The 22,125-nt window shown below is 43.2% G+C and overlaps 1 pseudogene; it reads left to right on the forward strand.

The window, feature by feature from the left end:
- LOC112071633 (probable global transcription activator SNF2L2) overlaps positions 1-22,125 on the forward strand; it is a 64,157-nt pseudogene that overhangs the window by 13,516 nt on the left and 28,516 nt on the right.

Consider the following 22,125-nt stretch of genomic DNA (forward strand, 5'->3'; position numbering starts at 1 on the left):
GAACTTGGTACTGAAATGATACGTGATATATACAAACCACAGATACTGGTACTGAATGATTACTTGATGTATACAGACCACAGATACTTTGATGTTGTAGGTGGAGTATGTCATCAAGTTGTGACATGTCGGCCATCCAGAGGGTTCTGTACCGCCACATGCAGTGCAGAGGAATCCTCCTCACCGATGGATCAGAGAAAGACAAGAAGGTAGGAAGCAGAGATCCTGTTACTCATTTTGTGACAGTCAGTTCTCTTTCTAACTATTGACCCTGTCAAGCAGCTTAGATATGTGACATTGGTATTGTGGTCCTCAGGGTAAAGGAGGAGCGAAGACCCTGATGAGCTCAGATATGTGACATTGTTATTATGGTCCTCAGGTAAAGGAGAACGAAAACCCTTATGACTCAGATATGTGACATTTTTATGGTCCTCAGGGTAAAGGAGACGAAGACCCTGATGAGCTCAGATATGTGACATTGGTATGTGGTCCTCAGGTAAAGGAAGCGAAGACCCTGATGAGCTCAGATATTTGACATTGGATTGTGGTCCTCAGGGTAAAGGAGAGCGAAGACCCTGATGAGCTCAGATATGTGACATTTTATATGTGTCCTCAGGGTAAAGGAAACGAAGACCCTGATGAGCTCAGATATGTGACATTGTTATTAGGTCCTCAGGGTAAAGGAGGAGCGAAGACCCTGATGAGCTCAGATATGTGACATTGTTATTATGGTCCTCAGGGTAAAGGAGGAGCGAAGACCCTGATGAGCTCAGATATGTGACATTGTTATTTGGTCCTCAGGGTAAAGGAGGAGCGAAGACCCTGATGAGCTCAGATATGTGACATTGTTATTGTGTCCTCAGGGTAAAGGAGGAGCGAAGACCCTGATGAGCTCAGATATTTGACATTGGTTTTTGTGTCCTCAGGTAAAGGAGGAGCGAAGACCCTGATGAGCTCAGATATGTGACATTGGTATTGTGGTCCTCAGGGTAAAGGAGGAGTGAAGACCCTGATGAGCTCAGATATGTGACATTGGTATTTGTCCTCAGGGTAAAGGAGGAGCGAAAGACCCTGATGAGCTCAGATATGTGACATTGTTATTATGGTCCTCAGGGTAAAGGAGGAGCGAAGACCCTGATGAGCTCAGAATATGTGACATGGTTATTGTGGTCCTCAGGGTAAAGGAGGAGCGAAGACCCTGATGAGCTCAGATATGTGACATTGTTATTGTGGGTCCTCAGGGTAAAGAGAGCGAAGACCCTGATGAGCTCAGATATGTGACATTGTTATTATGGTCCTCAGGGTAAAGGAGGAGCGAAGACCCTGATGAGCTCAGATATGTGACATTATTATTATGGTCCTCAGGGTAAAGGAGGAGCGAAGACCCTGATGGAACACCATCATGCAGCTGAAGAAGATCTGCAACCACCCCTACATGTTCCCACACATGAGTACGTTAATGTTCTCACACATTGAGGTACGTTACATGTTCCCACACATGAGTAGTACATTCCCACACATTAGGTACGTTAGATGTTCCCACACATTGAGTACGTTACTGTTCTCACACATTGAGGTACGTTACATGTTCTCACACGTTGAGGTACGTACATGTCTCACACGTTGAGGTACGTTACATGTTCCCACACGTTGAAGTACGTTACATGTTCCCACACATTGAGGTACGTTAGATGTTCCCACACATTGAGGTACGTTAGATGTTCTCACACATTGAGTGTACATTAGTTCTAGAACCTCCCCTACATGTTCCCACACATTGAGGTACGTTACATGTTCTCACACGTGAGTGCGTTTCATGTTTCCACACATTGAGGTACATTAGTTCTAGAACCTCCCTACATGTTTCCACACATTGAGGTACATTAGTTCTAGAACCACCCCTACATGTTCCAACAAATTGATGTATGTTAGATCTAGAACCACCCCTACATTTTGAATAATCTCAAGTATTAAATGTATTTTGATTTGTTGAACATTTTTTTGCTTACTACATGATTCCATGTGTTTGTCATAGTTTTGATTCTTCACGCATTCTACAATGTAGAACAAGGAAAAATAAAGAAAAAGCCCTTGAATGAGTAGGTGTTCTAAATCTTTTTGACCGGTAGTGTACATGTTGAGCACATTGAGGTACATTACATTTTCAAACATTGAGGTACATTACATTTTTAACACATGAGGTACATTACATTTTCCAACACATTAAGGTACATTACATTTTCCAACACATTGAGGTACATTACATTTCCAACACATTGAGGTACATTACATTTTTCCAACACATTGAGGTACATTACATTTTCCAAACACATTGAGGTACATACATTTTCCAACACAGGTACATTACATTTTCCAACACATTGAGGTACATTACATTTTCCAACACATTGAGGTACATTACATTTTCCAACACATTAGGTACATTACATTTTCCAACACATTGAGGTACTACATTTCAACACATGGATTACATTTTCCAACACATTGAGGTACATTACATTTTCCAACACATTGACGTACATTACATTTTCCAACACATTGAGGTACATTACATTTTCCAACACATTGAGGGTACATTACATTTTCCAACACATTGAGGTACATTACATTTTCCAACACATTGAGGTACATTACATGTTCCAAACACATTGAGGTACATTACATTTTCCAACACATTGAGTACATAAGATCTATAACCACCCCAATCTCTCTCTTTAAAATAATAATACATTGAGGTATGTTAGATCTAGAACCACTCCTATATGTTCCAGGACATTGAGGTATGTTAGATCTAGAACCACTCCTACGTTTTCCAGCACATTGAGGTATGTTAGATCTAGAACCACTCCTACGTGTTCCAGCACATTGAGGTATGTTAGATCTAGAACCACTCCTACATGTTCCAATGTAGAGATATGTTACAATGTTCCAATACATTGAGTGATGTTACATGTTCCCCAACATGTTCCCCAACACATTGAGGAACGCTAGCTTACATGCCGTAACACCCCTGATTCAAGTTGCCAACGAATCAGTCTTCTGCTGTGTGTAGACTTCACAGTTACTGCCGTTTGTGTATTCTGATTATGGAGTTCTGTGCATGKAAGTCTGAACGCATCATGCGTCTACAGCTATTTAAATGTGTCCACATTGAATCCGGATTCCCCTTTTCCTGCGCTATATTAAATTGTCAGTATGCATCCTGCAAACTGTGGAATAGGCAAAATATGATAACACAACAACAACTTGATGGCAGTAGCTAACTACTGTAGCTAACCAGCAAGCTAACCTATGTAGTTAGCCAGCATGCTAGCATACACAGCYAAAGGGATTGCAAACAGGTTACCATAACTCTAGCCAAACAAAAAATAGTTTTTTTCTAAATATTAGCTAGCTGGCTAGCGTTTATGAGGCCATCAAACATATTCCTCACACGCTAGGAATGTATTTCCTCTCAACGTTATAATGAAAAGGTGCCTCTCTGTCTCAAAGTACACGTTTCTTTAAGGCTGGTGGGCAGAGTGCTGATGACTTTGCCCACTGTATGTGCTTTCCGTAGCCTGATTATGCCCAGACTGAGGAGAAATCCACACACAGTGAGAAGTAGCAGAAGTTTCATGTAAGTGTCAAGCTTAGACACGGCCTTCAACACAGACATATAAGTTGAATCAGCAGTGTTACTGCTTTTTCTGCAGCATAAACCTGACCCCACAGTCTGGCAGGGTAAGACTTGCCTGGAGGTTAGAGGTCAGTCTGGCAGGGTAAGACTTGCCTGGAGGGTAGAGGTCAGTCTGGCAGGGTAAGACTTGCCTGGAGGGTAGAGGTCTGTCTGGCAGGTTAAGACTTGCCTGGAGGGTAGAGGTCAGTCTGGCAGGGTAAGACTTGCCTGGAGGGTAGAGGTCTGTCTGGCAGGGTAAGACTTGCCTGGAGGGTAGAGGTCTGTCTGGCAGGGGTAAGATTGCCTGGAGGGTAGAGGTTCTGATCTTGGCAGGGTAAGACTTGCCTGGAGGGTAGAGGTCAGTCTGGCTAGGGTAAGGACTAGCCACCCCAGGCCTGTCTGAGATGTGACACCCAGCCACAGCCCACCATCATCCTCTTGTTTTATTGTCTCTTGCAGTGAAACCTTTATGAGTCGTTGACTAGAAGAGTTCGGCAACATTTTATCGTCCCAGATGCATGCAGAGTTTCATTTGTGTCTGTTTTAATTCACACAATTCAATCTACAATATTTACTAGTGAAGTTAGGATTTGTTGTCTGATAACTATGTAGATGTGCCAACTAATCACAAATAAACTCTAAGAAGTAGATTTTTTATTGTTAATCTGATTTCCACTATCGTGTCTTGTCTCACAGGAGTCCTTTGCTGAGCACTTAGGCTTCCCGAATGGCGTTATAAAGCGGGTAAGATACTCAACATTGCCCATTCAGTTATTAAACAAAACATGAATTTCCTTCAAAAGGCGAACGCTAAACACCCAGACAACACTTTTATAGGTCATTTATTCTCCTTCTTCCCCTCCTCCCCAGACACGAGCTGTACCGTGCATCGCGGGAAGTTTGAGCTGCTGGACCGGATCCTTCCCAAGCTGCATGTCACCAACCACAGAGTTCGCTGTTCTGTCAATGACATCACTCATGGACCATCATGGAGGACTACTTTGCTTACCGCAATTTCCTCTACTTGCGCCTCGACGGTATAATATCTCTGACCCTAAACATAACCATACCTCAATTTCCTCTACTTCAAATCAAAAGTATTTGTCACGTGCGCTGAATACAACAGGTAGACCTTACAGTGAAATGCTTACTTCAGGCTCTAACCAATAGTGCGCAAAAAAGGTATAGGTGAACAATAGGTAAGTAAGAAAAAAAAACAACAGAAAAAGACAGGATATAACAGTAGCAGGCTATAAAAGTAGCGAGGCACATACAGACACCGGTTAGTCAGGCTGATTGAGGTAGTATGTACATGTAGATTATGGTTTAAGGGACTATGCATATATGATGAACAGAGAGTAGCAGCAGCGTAAAAGAGGGTTGGCGGGTGGGGGTAGGGACACTATGCAGAAGTCCAGGTAGCCAATGTGCGGGGCCACTGGTGGTTGGCCCAATTGAAGGTAGTATGTACATGAAATGTATAGTTTAAGTGACTATGCATATATGATGAACAGAGAGGTAGCAGCAGCGTAAAAAGGGGTTGGGGGGGGGGGGGGGGCACACGAGTGCAAATAGTCCAGGTAGCCATTTGATTACCTGTTCAGGAGTCTTATGGCTTGGGGGTAAAAAGGCACTCCGGTACCGTTTGCCATGCGGAAGTAGAGAGAACAGTCTATGACTGGGGTGGCTGGAGTCTTTGCCAATTTTTATCGCCTTCCTCTGACACCGCTTGATATAGAGGTCCTGGATGGCAGGCAGCTTTGCCCCAGTGATGTACTGGGCCGTACGCACTACCCTCTGAAGTGCCTTGCAGTCGGAGGCCGAGTAATTGCCGTAACAGGCAGTGATGCAACCAGTCAGGATGCTCTCGATGTTGCAGCTGTAGAACCTTTTGAGGATCTCAGGACCCATGCCAAATCTTTTTAGTTTCCTKAGGGGGGATAGGTTTTGTCGTGCCCTCTTCATGACTGTCTTGGTGTGTTTGGGCCATTCTAGTTTGTTGTTGATGTGGACACCAATGAGCTCTCAACCTGCTCCACTACAGCCCCGTCGATGAGAATGGGGGCGTGCTCGGTCCTCTTTTTCCTGTAGTCCACAATCATTCCCTTAGTCTTGGTTACGTTGAGGGATAGGTTGTTATTCTGGCACCACCCGGCCAGGTCTCTGACCTCCCTATAGGCTGTCTTGTCGTTGTCGGTGATCAGGCCTACCACTGGTGTGTCGTCTGCAAACTTAATGATGGTGTTGGAGTCGTGCCTGGCCATGCAGTCGTGGGTGAACAGGGACTGAGCACGCACCCCTGAGGGGCCCCCGTGTTGAGGATCAGCGTGGCAGATGTGTTGCTACCTACCCTCACCACCTGGGGACGGCCCGTCAGGAAGTCCAGGATCCAGTTGCAGAGGGAGGTGTTTAGTCCCAGGATCCTTAGCTTAGTGATGCGCTTTGGGGTACTATGGTGTTGAACGCTGAGCTGTAGTCAATGAATAGCATTCTCACATAGGTGTTCCTTTTGTCCAGGTGGGAAAGGGCAGTGTGGAGTGCAATAGAGATTGCATCATCTGTGGATCTGTTTGGGCGGTATGCAAATTGGAGTGGGTCTAGGATTTCTGGGATAATGGTGTTGATGTGAGCCTTTACCAACCTTTCAAAGCACTTTATGGCTACGGACGTGAGTGCTACGGGTCGGTAGTCATTTAGGCAGTTTGCCTTTGTGTTCTTGGGCACAGGGACGATGGTGGTCTGCTTGAGACATGTTGGTATTACAGACTCAATCAGGGACATGTTGAAAATGTCAGTGAAGACACCTGCCAGTTGGTCAGCACATGCCCGGAGCACACGTCCAGGTAATCCGTCTGGCCCCGCAGCCTTGTGTATGTTGACCTGTTTAAAGGTCTTACTCACGTCGGCTACGGAGAGCGTGATCACACAGTCGTCCGGAACAGCTGATGCTCTCATGCATGCCTCAGTGTTGCTTGCCTCGAAGCGAGCATAGAAGTTATTTAGCTCGTCTGGTAGGCTCGTGTCACTGAGCATCTCGCAGCTGTGCTTCCCTTTGTAGTCTGTAATAGTGTGCAAGCACTGCCACATAAGACGAGTTCCGGAGCCGGTGTAGTATGTTTCAATCTTAGCCCTGTATTGACGCTTTGCCTGTTTGATGGTTCGTCGCAGGGCATAGCGGGATTTCTTGTAAGATTCCGGGTTAGAGTCCTGCACCTTGAAAGCGGCAACTCTACCCTTTATCTCAGTGCAGATGTTGCCTGTAATACATGGCTTCTGGTTGGGGTATGTACGTACAGTCACTAGAGTTGTGGTCGGATTTACCAAATGGAGGGCGAGGGAGAGCTTTGTACACGTCTCTGTGTGTGGAGTACAGGTGGTCTAGAGTTTTTTTCCCTCTGGTTGCACATTTAACATKCTGATAGAAATTAGGTAGAACTGATTTAAGTTTCCCTGCATTAAAGTCTCCGGCCACTAGGAGCGCTGCCTCTGGGTGAGTGGTTTCCTGTTTGCTTATTTCCTTATACAGCTGACTGAGTGCGGTCTTAGTGCCAGCATCTATCTGTGGTGGTAAATAAACAGCCACAAAAAGTATAGCTGAAAACTCTCTAGGCAGGTAGTGTGGCCTGCAATTTATCACAAAATACTCTACTTCAGGCGAGCAAAATCTAGAGACTTCCTTAGATTTCGTGCACCTGCTGTTGTTACAAATATGCACAGACCGCCCCCCCCTCGTCTTACCGGAGTGTGCTGTTCTATCTTGCCGGTGCAACGTATATCCCGCTAGCTGAATATCCATGTCGTCATTCAGCCACGATTCCGTGAAACATAAAATATTACAGTTTTTGATGTCCCGTTGGTAGGATATTCGTGATCGTACCTCGTCTAATTTATTGTCCAATGATTGCACGTTGGCGGGTAGTATTGACGGTAAAGGCAGCTTTCCCACTCTACTTCTCCGGGTCCTGACCAGGCATCCGGCTCTTTGTCCTCTGTACCTGCGTCGCTTCCTCTTGCAAATAACGGGGATGTCGGCCCTGTGGGGTGTTTGGAGAATTTCCTGTGCGTCCTCCTTGTTGTAGAAGAAATCTAGGTCTAATCCGAGGTGATGATCGCTGTCCTGATATCCAGAAGCTCTTTTCTTCCGTAAAATACGGTTGCAGAAACATTATGTACAAAATAAGTTACAAATATCGCGAATAAAACCACATAATAGCACAATGGGTTGGGTGCCCGTAAAACTGCTGCCATTTCTTCCCCCGCCATTTTAGATTGGCTTGCACCTCGACTGTATGCATCTCTGACCCTTAACTTTAACCATACCTCAATTTCCTCTACTTGCGCCTCTATGGTATGTATCTCTGACCCTAAACTTTAACCATACCTCAACTTCCACTACCTGTGTCTATACGGTATGAAATTGTCTTAACTTTAACCTAATCCAAATGCAGCCTCCTTTACCTGCGCCTCAACAATGTTTTCATCAGTTTATGACCGGTGTATTGAAATACAGTGCTTGTGGTATGTGTTGCTGTGTGTTGTAGGCACCACCAAGTCTGAGGACCGTGCGATGCTGCTGAAGAAGTTCAATGAGAAAGGTTCCCAGTACTTTGTGTTCCTACTGAGCACCAGAGCCGGGGGACTGGGCCTCAACCTGCAGGCTGCGGACACTGTGGTCATCTTTGACTCTGACTGGAACCCTCACCAGGTACACACACACACACACACACACACGCACACAAATATTCTAGTTACCCCTGGCTAACCCTGTAGTTTCTCTGTTCTGATTGGCTCCCAGGACCTCCAGGCCCAGGACAGGGCTCATCGTATTGGTCAGAAGAACGAGGTTCGTGTTCTGCGTCTGTGTACGGTCAACAGTGTGGAGGAGAAGATCCTAGCGGCTGCTAAGTACAAACTGAACGTGGACCAGAAGGTGATTCAAGCCGGGATGTTTGACCAGAAGTCCTCCAGCCACGAGCGGAGAGCCTTTCTGCAGGCCATACTGGAAACAGAGGAACAGAATGAGGTTGGTCACGGTGGCGTGGGAATAAAGATTAAATGCAGTGCCTTGCAGGTATGTTGGAGATGTTCACACATTCACCTTGATCCATGTAACACAACTGATCTAGAGGGTAGATCCATGTAACACAACTGATCTCGAGGGTAGATCCATGTAACACAACTGATCTAGAGGGTTGATCCATGTAACACAACTGATCTAGAGGGAGATCCCATGTAACACAACTGACTCAGAGGGTAGATCCATGTAACACAACATGAATCTAGTGGCGTAACTGATCTCGAAGGTAGCTATGTCACAACTGATAGGTCATCCATTACAATCGAGTAGATCCATGTAACACACCTGACTGAGGGTAAGATCCATGTAACACAATGATCTAGAGGGTAGATCCATGTAACACAACTGATCTAGGGGTAGATCCATGTAACAACTGATCTAGAGGTTGATCCATGTAACACAACTGATCTAGGGTTAGTCCATGTAACACACTGATCTAGAGGGTGATCCATGTAAAACAACTGACACGAGGTATCCATGCTAACACAACTGATCTAGAGGTTGATCCATGTAACACAACTGATTAGAGGTGATCCATGTAACACAACTTGATTAGAGGTGAGCATGTACACAATGATCTAGAGGGTTGATCCATGTACAGTCTGTGTACACAACTGAATTAGAGGGTTGATCATGTAAACACAACTGATCTAGAGGGTTATATGCCATGTAACACAACTGATCTAGGGTAATCAGTAACATCCAACTGATCTAGAGGTGATCATTAACAAACTGATCTAGAGGTGATCCATGTAAACAACTGATCTAGAGTGTATCCATGTAACACAACTGATCTAGAGGTTGAATCATGTATCGGAACAACTATCTAGAGGGTTATCCAGTAACACAAATCTAGAATCTAGAGGGTTGAATCCCATGTAACACAACTGATCTAGAGGTAGATCCATAACACAACTAATCTAGAGGGTAGATCCATGTAACACAACTGACTAGAGGGTAGATCCATGTAACACAACTGATCTAGAGGGTGATCCATGTAAACGACGAACTGATCTAGGGTAATGCCATGTACCACAACGATCTAGAGGGTTATCCATGTAACACAAACTGATCTAGCTGGGGTTGATCCATGTAACAACCAACTGATCTAGTGAGGAACAAAACCACAGGCCCAGATACAAAAACTATTCAAACCATGCTAAAAACTCACTTAGCCTCATCCAACCATGCGAAACTCACTTAGCCTTGTTCAACAAGCTAAAATCCACTACCTTGTTACATCTAAACGCACTTAGCCTCGTTCAACCATGCTAAAAATCACAGCCTTGTTCAACAATGCTAAAACCTAGCTCTTCAACCATGCAAAATCACTTAAGCCTCGTCAATCCATGCCTAATAAAACTCACCTAGCCTCATTCAACCATGCTGAAAACTCACTTAGCCTCATTCAACCATGCTGAAACTCACTTAGCCCAATCCACCATGCTGAAATGACTTATTCTCATTCACCATGTAAAACTCACTTAGCCTCGTTCAACAATGCAAACTCACTGACAGAACATGGAACACGTAGATGACAAAACCAGTTAGTTAGGTGAGATCAGTACTGAGGCAATTTCAAAGCACACAGAATGCATACCATACCATGCCATGTGTACTATATGCATCTACAATGTGCAGCGTATGCTTGATCATTATTCCTCAACATGGTAGAAGCCTACAAAAACACCTTATAATGTGAATGTTTCCTGTGTCTTGTGTTTTCCTCTAAATGAAGGAGAAGAGAAAAAGTCAGGGTGGCTATGTAATTAACAACTATTATTACATCATATTGTGGCTATAGTAATAACAACTATTATTATCATCATATTGTGGCTATAGTAATTAACTATTATATCATCATATTGTGGCTATAGAATTAACAACTATGAACATCAGCCTGTATGAGTGGCTGGCTGCTGTCTGGCGGCCTGTCTGTCTGTCTGGCTGCTGGCTCGCTGGCTGGCGGCTGGACAGGAATAGGAGTAGGTTGCCCCAGAGCTGATCTAAGATCAGTTTTATAATTTTTATCATAGGTTCAGATTTAAAAAAGGTTGGACTGTAACGATCTTAGCGCAGTGCCCACGCCAATTTCTATCTTGATTGGGGCTGACTACTGCATGGCCTTTGTGAAGCCCATAGGGAGATGCATGGAGGACGGATCGGTGTTCAATACGATACAAACAATACAGGTACACATACAATACAATACAGGTACACAACAAAACAGGTACCAACAATACAGATACAATACGAACCAACAATTAAATCAGACAGTCACAAAAAAAAAAAAACATAAGTCAGCCATACACAACATACACCAATAATACAAGCACACATGGTACCAACAATACAACAGGTAACAACGTACAATACATGCGTACACCATACAATACAATACACTACACTAGGTACACCAATACAATACAGACATACAACGGTACACCATACCAATACACTACAGGATACAGCATACATACAATACAATACAAAGGTCACCATACAGTACAATACTACTACAGGTACACCATACAACAATACAGAACCAGTACAATATACAACAAAGGTAACAACAATACAATACACAAAGTAACCTACATACAATACAGGTACACCATACAATATACAATACAGGTACAGCCATACAATGACAATACAATACAGGTACACCATACAAATACAATACAGACAGTACCATCAATACAATACAAAGGTACCACCACGACAATACATCAATATACAGGTAACACCATACAATGCAATCAGCCATACAAACAAAGATACAGGTAACATACAACAACACAACAGACACCAACAGATACAAAACAAACAGGTACACCAATAGCAATACAATCCAGGTACATAACCAATACAGAACAGACATAGCGTAACACATACAATACAATACAGGTACACCATACAATACACTACAATACAGGTACACCATACAATACAATACAGGTACACCATACAATACACTACAGGTACACCATACAATACAATACAATACAGGTACAGCATACAATACAGGTACAGCATACAATACAAAATAAACAATACAGGTATATTATACCGTACAATATAATACAATACAATACAGGTACATCATACACTACAGATACAGCATTCAATACAGGTACAGCATACACTACAATACAATACAGGTACAGCATACAATACAATAGAATACCCTGGTACAGCATACAATGCAATAGAATACCCTGGTACAGCATACAATGCAGTATAATACCCTGGTACAGCATACAATGCAATACAGGTGTAAAATACGATATAGGTACATCATATATAGGTACATCATAATGCAGGTACAGCACAAAACACAGGTACAGTATACGGTACAACACAGTTACGGCATACAATACAGGTACAGATACAGCATACATCTGTACTGTCTTATGTCTGTCTTTTTGTACTATGTGTCTGTAGGAGGAAGACGAGGTACCTGATGATGAGACTCTGAACCAGATGATCGCCCGTAATGAGGATGAGTTTGAGCTGTTCATGGCCTGAGAGAACCTGACATTAGTAGCAACTCACACTATCTCTGTTTGGTATGGTGCTTTCACATTAACGTAACCTTCGTGATGGGAGCTTATACATTAACAAGCTAACCTCAGGTATGGTGCTTACATTTAACAGTACCTTCAGTATGGTGCTTTACTCAGTTTGGACGAGTGAGGGACTATCAGGGGTATGGGGCATTTTTACGGCGAATATAGCCAAGGCATTCATGAGGCCTTCCCTGAGCCAACTGCCTCCGATGGGGGCGTGTTACTTGCCCTGTTAGGCGATCTGGTAACCTCACAGTATGGTCCTTTACATTAACCGTAACCTGTCGGTTATGGGGCTTTCAAGATGAACGGCAGTAACGCTCTTCATTGGCGTCAGGACGGACCTAGTGTGGTTAACTGCTCTCCCAATGAACAGTGAACTTCAGATACTGGGTGACCTTTACCATTAAAACAGTAACCTTCAGTATGTGTTTACATTAACAGTAACTTCGGTCTATGGGTGCTGTACATTTAACATAACCTTTCAGTATGGTGGCTTTACATTAACAGTGAACCTCGGTATGGGGCTTAATTAGACAGAGCCTTCGTTATTGGGTGCTTTAACATAACCGCCGGGGAACCTTCAGTTATCTTGGTGGCGTGTACATTAATAGTAACCTTCGGTATGGGGTAATACATTTAAACAGTAACCTTCGGTATGGTGCTTACATTAACAGTAACCTTCTGCTCCCAGTTAGCGGCATATGGGGCTTTGAGCTTAGCTCTAACGTAGGCTACCGCTCTCCTATTCCACGGCTTTATTGGCGGCTTATATGCGAGGGCTTAACTACTGTCTTAGTGGGGCTTTTAAACATTAACAGAAAACCTTCAGTATGGGGCTTTACATTAACATCAGCTATCGGTAGGTGATGCCTTGATAGCATTACAGTACCCTCCGTGCGTATGTGTGTCCGATGATACAGCCATGTAACAGTAACTTCGGCGTTATGGTGCTTTATCAATACTGAGTAAGTTCTCTCCTCAGGTACGTCTCCTTATCGCGTGGGCGCCGTTGCTTACGATTAACAAGAACCTTCGCAGACTCATGAGGGGGCCTCTTACATAGACGTAGGTTATTACAGTAACCTTCAGTATGGTGCTTTACATTAACAGTAACCTTCAGGTAGTGGTGGCTTTACTCTCCAACCTAAGGTTCTCTCGCGTTATGGTGGTCTTTGGACACATTAAACTATGCCCAAGGTAGACCCGTGTCAGTATGAGTGGCCTTTATTTACATTTAACAGTCACACCTTTCAGTATTGTGCCCTTTACCCCATGTAAACAGCTTAACCTTCAGGTCCCATGGTGCTTTACATTAACAGTACCTTCGGTATGGAATGCGTTACAGATTAACAGTAACCTTCGGTTATGTGGGCTTTACATTAACAAAGTAACCTTCAGTATGGTGCTTACACTCTAACACGTACCTTCAGTATGGGCTTTAACCCTTAACATAACCTTCAGGATATAGGCTGCTCTCCCTTCCATTAACGTATAACCCTTCGGGTATGTAATTGGTTGGGAGGCTCGGTGCTCAAGACGTGCTCACAATTAAGACTCCGTGCTACCTTTCTCGTGTGTCATGGTAGCTTGTGTATCATCTAACAGTAACCTTCGGGAGGTGCTACTCAATATAACCCATAACCTTCGGTATCTGCGGCCGGTTACCATTAACGGCCATTAACCCCTTTTCTCCGCGCTATTGCTCGGCTCCTTAACGATACTAACATAGTAAGTAGCCCTTCACCAACGTCACTGACGGCGAGGCTTTTCTAAGATAACATAGCATCGTATACCTGTCGGTCATGTGCTCTTTCATTAGTTCAGTAACCTTCTCGCGGTCCTAATCTGGCACGCACTCTCTGTGTATACATTTAGGTACGCGATGTACACTCACCTGTCGGCCAGGTAATTGCGCTGACCTCTAAAGGCACTATGACTATAACAGTAACCTTCGGTATGGTGCTTTCTAGAAGCACATGACATTAACAGTAACCTTCAGTATGGTGCTTTCTAGACATTGATATGTATATTGAATACTGACACAATAAGACCACTATAGGGTAAAGGTTAGGATTAAGGTAAAGGTTAGGATTAAGGTAAAGGTTCGGATTAAGGTAAAGGTTAGGGATAAGGGAAAGGTTAGGATTAAGGGAAAGGTTAGGATTAAGGTAAAGGTTAGGATTAAGGTAAAGGTTAGGATTAAGGTAAAGGTTAGGGATAAGGGAAAGGTTAGGATTAAGGGAAAGGTTAGGGATAAGGTAAAGGTTAGGGATGAGGTAAAGGTTAGGGATACGGTAAAGGTTAGGGATAAGGTAAAGATTAAGAGAAAGGTTAGGGATAAGTAAAAAGTTAGGATAACGGTAAAGGTTAGGATAAGGTAGGTTTACGGGATGAGGTAAGGTTAGGGAAAGGGTAAGGTAGCGTAAAAGAGTTAGGATTAAGGTTAAAGGTCGTAGGTTGAAAGTTTAAGATGTTAGGCGTAGAGGGTAGTGAAAGGGTAGAGGTAAGGATTAAGGTAATGGTTAGGATTGGTAAACGCTAGGATTTAAGTGTAAGTTTAGGGATAAGGTTAACAAGGTTAGGGCGATATTAGGTAAAGGTTAGGGATAAGGTAAAGGTTAGGGTAAAGGTAAAGGTTAGGGATAAGGTAAGGGTTAGGGTAAAGGTAAGGGTTAGGGTAAAGGTTATGGTAAATGTAAGGGTAAAGGTTAGGGTAAATGTAAGGGTAAGGGTTAGGGTAAAGGTTAGGGTAAAATGTTAGGGTTAGGGTGAAGTTTAAGGGTTAGGGTTAGAAATCAATAAAGTGTTGTTTCCTCTTTAGAGTATGGACCTGGACCGGCGGCGGGAGGATGCCAGGAACCCTAAAAGGAAGCCTCGTCTGATGGAGGAGGTCGAGCTGCCATCTTGGATCGTCAAGGATGACGCAGAGGTGGAGCGGCTCACCTGCGAGGAAGAGGAGGAGAAGATCTTCGGCCGAGGATCACGCAGGAGAGGCGACGTTGACTACAGCGACGCCCTGACAGAGAAACAGTGGCTCAGGGTAGGCTGGAACATATTATTTTATTCTCAATAATAACTTAAGTATTTATAAAGATGAAACAAAACAGAAACAATGGCTCAGGGTTTTGCCAGAATCTAATTCTTAATCCCATTAACCCCCTAGTGGTAGGGAGAGCTAAATAACCCTAGGGAATGGGACAATATTACATCACTTGCAAACAGCAGAAGCTGTCAAAGGATAGCCTACCACGCAATTCAGTAAAGTGCTGTTTACGGCCTTGTGTTTTTCACAATGTCTGTATTGGCGGCAGTACTAACTTTCCTTATATTTCTCATGCAACAAAATCTAATGAAGAATGGAGAAAGACCCACTTAGAATTTGTGGCATGCACTACTCATGTAAAAAAGCAAGATGGCGCCGACAGATAGGGCAGCTCTGCTTCTAGCTCCTAAGCAACTTTGCAGTTACATTATTAGCCCAGGAATTTTTTTGTGATATTACATACAACCGTAAATAACTTTTGAATATCAGACCGGCGGTAACTCAACAGCATTACGACCGGGAATATGACTTTCCCGAATTGGATCCTTTGTTCGTACCCCCCATGGCAATTTAACTGATTCCAGAGGCTGATCCAAAACACAGCCGGCGGAGAAGAGGTATTTGGAGTGRACTTGTAGTCTGACTCAGGAGGCGCGCACACCATCCACCGTTTCCGAGTGTATTACTCGCTAATGTTCAGTCTTTGGATAATAAAGTAGACGAGCTCAGGGCGAGGATCTCCTTCCAGAGAGACATCAGGGATTATAACATACTCTGTTTCACAGAAACATGGCTCTCTCGGTATATACTGTCTTTGTCCATACAGCCAGCTGGGTTCTCAGTATATCACGCAGACTGGAATAAAAAACTCTCCAGGAAGAAGAAAGGCAGGGGTGTATGTTTCGTGATTAACCACTCATGATGTGATTGTAATAACATACATAAACTCAAGTCCTTTTTTTCACCCGACCTAGAATACCTCACAATCAAATGCCAACCGTATTACCTCCCAAGATAATTCTCTTTGGTTATTGTCATAGCCGTGTATATTTCCCCTCAAGCCGATACCACAACATCCCTCAAAGTACTACACAGGACTTTATGCAAACTGGATTACACATATCCTGAGGCSACATTTATTGTAGCTGGGGATTTTAACAAAGCAAATTTAAGAAAAAACGCTATCGAAGTTCTATCAACACATTGACTGTAGTACTCGCGCTGCTAAAACACTCGACCACTGCTACTCCAACCTCTGGGATGCATACAAGGCCCTCCCCCGCCCTCCCTTCAGCAAATCTGATCACTCCATTTTGCTCCGTGCTAAGGACTTTTCAACGCTCGTCTGAATCCACGCTGCACGATTGTTTTGATCACGCAGACTGGGATATGTTCCGCGTAGCCTCTGAGAATAACATTGACAAATGCATTGATTTGGTGACTGAGTTTATCAGGAAGTGTATAGGAGATGTTGTACCCACTGTGATTGTTAAAACCTACCCTAACCAGAAACTGTGGAAATCGCATTTCACCATGGCAAGGTGACTGGGAATATGGCCGAATACTAACTAGGCAATGAAACAGGAAAAACGTCATTATAGAGACAAAGTGGAGTCACAATTCAACGGCTCAGACACGAGACGTATGTGGCAGGGTCTACATACAATCACGGACTACAAAAGGAAAACCAGCCACTTCGCGGACACCGACATCTTCCTTCCAGGCAAGCTAAACACCTTCTTTGCCCGCTTTGAGGATAACACAGTGCCACTGACATGGTCTGCTACCAAGGACTGTGGGCTCTCCTTCTCCGTGGCCGACGTGAGTAAGACATTTAAACGCGTTAACCCTCGCAAGGCTGCCGGCCCAGACTGCATCCCTAGCCGCGTACTCAGAGCATGCACAGACCAGCTGACTGGAGTGTTTACGGACATATTCAATCTCTCCCTATCCCAGTCTGCTGTCCCCGCGCTCCGTATCACTCACTTCTGTCATCATGAAGAGCTTTGAGAGGTTAGTTAATGATCATATCACCCTACCTGACACCCTAGACCCACTTCAATTTGCTTACCACCCCAATAGATCCACAGACGATGCAATCACCATCACACTGCACACTGCCCTATCCCATCTCGGCAAGAGGAATAACTATGTAAGAATGCTGTTCATTGACTACAGCTCAGCATTCAACATCATAGTACCCTCCAAKCTCATAATTTAGCTTGTGGCCCTGGGTCTGAACTAGAGGTCGACCGATTAATCGGAATGGCCGATTAAATAGGGCCGATATCAAGTTTTCATTATTTTAATTTCATTTATTTAATCTTTATTTAACTAGGCAAGTCAGTTAACCTCTCTGGGGTAGCCCTGGCCAATAGCCAGGGAAAATACAGAGCGCCACATTCAAATAAAATGATATAAAAATCWAACTTTCATTAAATCACACATGTAAGACACCAAATTAAAGCTACACTCGTTGTGAATCCAGCCAACATGTCAGATTTCAAAAAGGCTTTTCGGCGAAAGCATAAGATGCTATTATCTGATGATAGTACAACAGTAAACAAAGAGAGTAGCATATTTCAACACTGCAGGCAAGACACAAAACGCAGAAATAAAAATATAATTCATGCCTTACCTTTGACGAACTTCTTTTGTTGGCACTCCAATATGTCCTATAAACATCACAAATGGTCCTTTTGTTCGATTAATTCCGTCGATATATATATCCAAAATGTCAATTTATTTGGCGCGTTTCATCCAGAAAAACACAGCTTCCAACTTGCGTAACGTCACTACAAAATATATCAAAAGTTACATGTAAACTTTACCAAAACATTTCAAACTACTTTTGTAATACAACGTTAGGTATTTTAAAACGTTAATAATCGATCAAATTGAAGACGGGATGATCTGTGTTCAATACAAAAAGAAAACAAACTGACGCAACTTTTCTGGTACTGTCCCTCTCTCAAACAATTTACTTCAAGTGACCCTCATTTAAGATGGACGTACTTCTTCATTACACAAAGGAAAAACCTCAACTAATTTCCAAAGACTGGTGACACCAGTGGAAGCGGTAGGAACTGCAAACAAGTCCCTTAGAAATCTGGTGTCCCAATGAAAACTCATTGAAAAGACAGTGACCTCAACAACAACAAAAAAATCTGAATGATTTGTCCTCGGGGTTTGCCTGCTACATAAGTTCTGTTATACTCACGGACATGATTCAAACAGTTTTAGAAACTTCAGAGTGTTTTCTATCCAAATCTACTAATAATATGCATATCTTATATTCTGGGATGAGTAGCAGGCAGTTGAATTTGGGCAAGCTATTATCCAAAAGTGAAAATGCTGCCCCCTACCCCAAAGAAGTTAAGAACAGATTCTTATTTTCAATGACGGCCTAGGAACGGTGGGTTAACTGCCTTGTTCAGGGCAGAACGACAGATTTTTACCTTGTCAGCTCAGGGATTCAATCTTGCAACCTAACCTACGATTAACTAGTCCAACGCTCTAACCACCTGCCTCACTAGGAGCCCGCCTGTTACACGAATGCAGTAAGAAGGCAAGGTAAGTTGCTAGCTAGCATTAAACTTAATCAATCATAATCACTAGTTATAACTACACATGGTTGATGATATTACTAGTTTATCTAGCGTGTCCTGCGTTGCATATAATCGATGCAGTGCGCATTCGCGAAAAAGGACTGTCGTTGCTCCAACGTGTACCTAACCATAAACTCAATGCCTTTCTTAAAATCAATACACAGAAGTATATATTTTTTAAACCTGCATATTTAGCTAAAAGAAATCCAGGTTAGCAGGCAATATTAACCAGGTGAAATTGTGTCACTTCTCTTGCGTTCATTGCACGCAGAGTCAGGATATATGCAACCGTTGGGCCGCCTGGCTCATTGCGAACTATGCAATTTAACAGGAATATTTAGACTGATGGATGCCACCCGTTAGATAAAATACGGAACGGTTCCGTATTCACTGAAAGAATAAAATGTTTTGTTTTTCGAGATGATAGTTTCCGGATTTTGACCATATTAATGACCTAAAGCTCGTATTTCTGTGTGTTTATTATGTTATAACTAAGTCTATGAATTTGATAGAGCAGTCTGACTGAGCGGTGGTAGGCACCAGCAGGCTCGTAAGCATTCATTCAAACAGCACTTTCGTGCGTTTTGCCAGCAGCTCTGCTGTTTATGACTTCAAGCCTATCAACTCCCAAGATTAGGCTGGTGTAACCGTGTGTAAATGGCAAGCTAGTTAGCGGGGTGTGCGCTAATAGCGTTTTCAAACGTCACTTGCTCTGAGGACTTGGAGTGGTTGTTTCCCTTGCTCTGCATGGGTAACGCTGCTTCGAGGGTGGCTGTTGTCGTTGTGTTCCTGGTTCGAGCCCAGGGAGTAGCGAGAGAGGGACGGAAGCTATACTGTTACACTGGCAATACTAAAGTGCCTATAAGAACATCCAATAGTCAAAGGTATATGAAATACAAATGGATATAGAGAGAAATAGTCCTATAATTCCTATAATAACTACAACCTAAAACTGCTTACCTGGGAATATGAAGACTCATGTTGAAAGGAACCACCAGCTTTCATATGTTCTCATGTTCTGAGCAAGGAACTTAAACGTTAGCTTTTTTACATGGCACATATTGCACTTTTACTTTCTTCTCCAACACTTTGTTTTTGCATTATTTAAACCATATTGAAAACATGTTTCATTATTTTATTTGAGGCTAAATTTATTTATTGATGTATTATATTAAGTTAAAATAAGTGTTCATTCAGTATTGTTGTAATTGTCATTATTACAAATAAATTTAAAAAACCGTCCGATTAATCGGTATCGGCTTTTTTTGTCCCCCAATAATCGGTATCGGCGTTGAAAAAATCATAATCGTCGACCTCTGTCTGAACCCCGCCCTGTGCAACTGGGTCCTGGACTTCCTGATGGGCCGAAGAAATTTGGCTTGTCACCTAAAACCCTCACAAACATTTACAGATACACAATTGAGAGCATCCTGTCGGTCTGTAACGCCACCTGGTATGGCAACTGCTATCACACGCAACTGCAGGGCTCTTCCAGCGGGTGCTGCAGTCTGCCCAACGCATCATCGGGCAAACTACCTGCCCTCCAAGACACCTACAGCACCCAATGTCACAGGAAGGCCAAAAAGATCATCAAGGACAACCCCTCCCCGAGCCACTGCCTGTTCACCCCGCTATCATTAGAAGGTGAGGTCATGACAGGTGCATCGAAGCTGGGACCAATAGACTGAAAAACAGCTTCTATCTCAAGGCCATCAGACTGTTAAATAGCAATCACTAGGCGGATTTCACCCGGTTTACTTAACCCTGCACCTTAAAGGCTGCTGCCCATATACATAGACTGTCACGTTCGTCTTCCTCCTCTTCTGAGGAGGAGTAGTTGGAAGGATCGGAGGACCAATATGCAGCATGGTAAGTGTTCATCTTGAATTTATTTAGAAAAGAGAACACTGAACRAACTATACAAAAATAACAAACAACGAACGTGAAGCTATCGAATAATAGTGCTGACACAAAACACTACACATAGACAATCACCCACAACCCACAATGACAAAACAGGCTACCTAAATATGGCTCCCAATCAGAGACAACGACAAACACCTGCCTCTGATTGAGAACCATATCAGGCCAAACAAATAGAAATAGACAAACTAGACATACAACATAGAATGCCCACTCAGATCACACCCTGACCAAACAAAACATAGAAACATACAAAGCAAACTATGGTCAGGGCGTGACATATACTTGAAATCACTGGCCACTTTAATAATGGAACACTAGTCACTCTAATAATGTTTACATTGTGGCAGACCAGGGGGTCAAAACATTTACACAGATCAGACACGGACTGTAGGATTAGCTCAGTTTCAAAGGTGTTTATTAAAATAATAGTCCAAAAGAAAAGAAGAGACCATCTCCAAGATACCGTCTTCTGGGCTCCAGGTCTTGCTGTATCCTGTGGGGATCAAAAACTGAACTCCCTCCTGTTACCTCTGGTACCGTCCCCAACTATACGGGAGCCCTTTCCTCCCTCAGTCTCTCCCCTGTGTGCTGCCCTTCTGGCAGCTTKATGGGACTTGTAAAGCTGGTGAGCAAGCAGCCCTTGATTACTCACCAATCCCCAATCAGCCCCAATTAGTCCTGGGCGGAGAGCCCGTCGAGACCTGGCACGTCCAGTAGATGGAGCCATCGCCTCGTGATGTATACTCCGTCTGTCACCAGGCCTCGACGAGTCTCCCCCTGGTGGCTGACTTGSTGTACGCCACAACATATTTTTCCTTTACTCATCTCATATGTATATATGCAATAAAATGCAAATTAATTACTTAAAAATCATACAATGAGATTTTCTGGATTTTTGTTTTAGATTCCATCTCTCACAGTTGAAGTGTACCTATGATAACAATTACAGACCTCTAYATGCTTTGTAAGTAGGAAAACCTGCAAAATCAGCAGTGTATCAAATACTTGTTCTCCCCACTGTATTTATATTGTTTTTACACTGCTGCTGCTCGCTGTTTATTATCTATGCATAATCACTTTGCAAATTACCTCAAATAACTGGTGCACCCTTCATATTGAATCGGCACCGGTACCYCCTGTCTATAGCCTCGTTATTTAATTTTATTGTGTTAYTTTTTGATTTCATAAAGTTTATTTAGTAAATATTTTCTTAACTC

This window comes from Salvelinus sp. IW2-2015, unplaced genomic scaffold (genome assembly GCF_002910315.2).
Source record: "Salvelinus sp. IW2-2015 unplaced genomic scaffold, ASM291031v2 Un_scaffold1670, whole genome shotgun sequence".
Lineage (NCBI taxonomy): Eukaryota > Metazoa > Chordata > Actinopteri > Salmoniformes > Salmonidae > Salvelinus > Salvelinus sp. IW2-2015.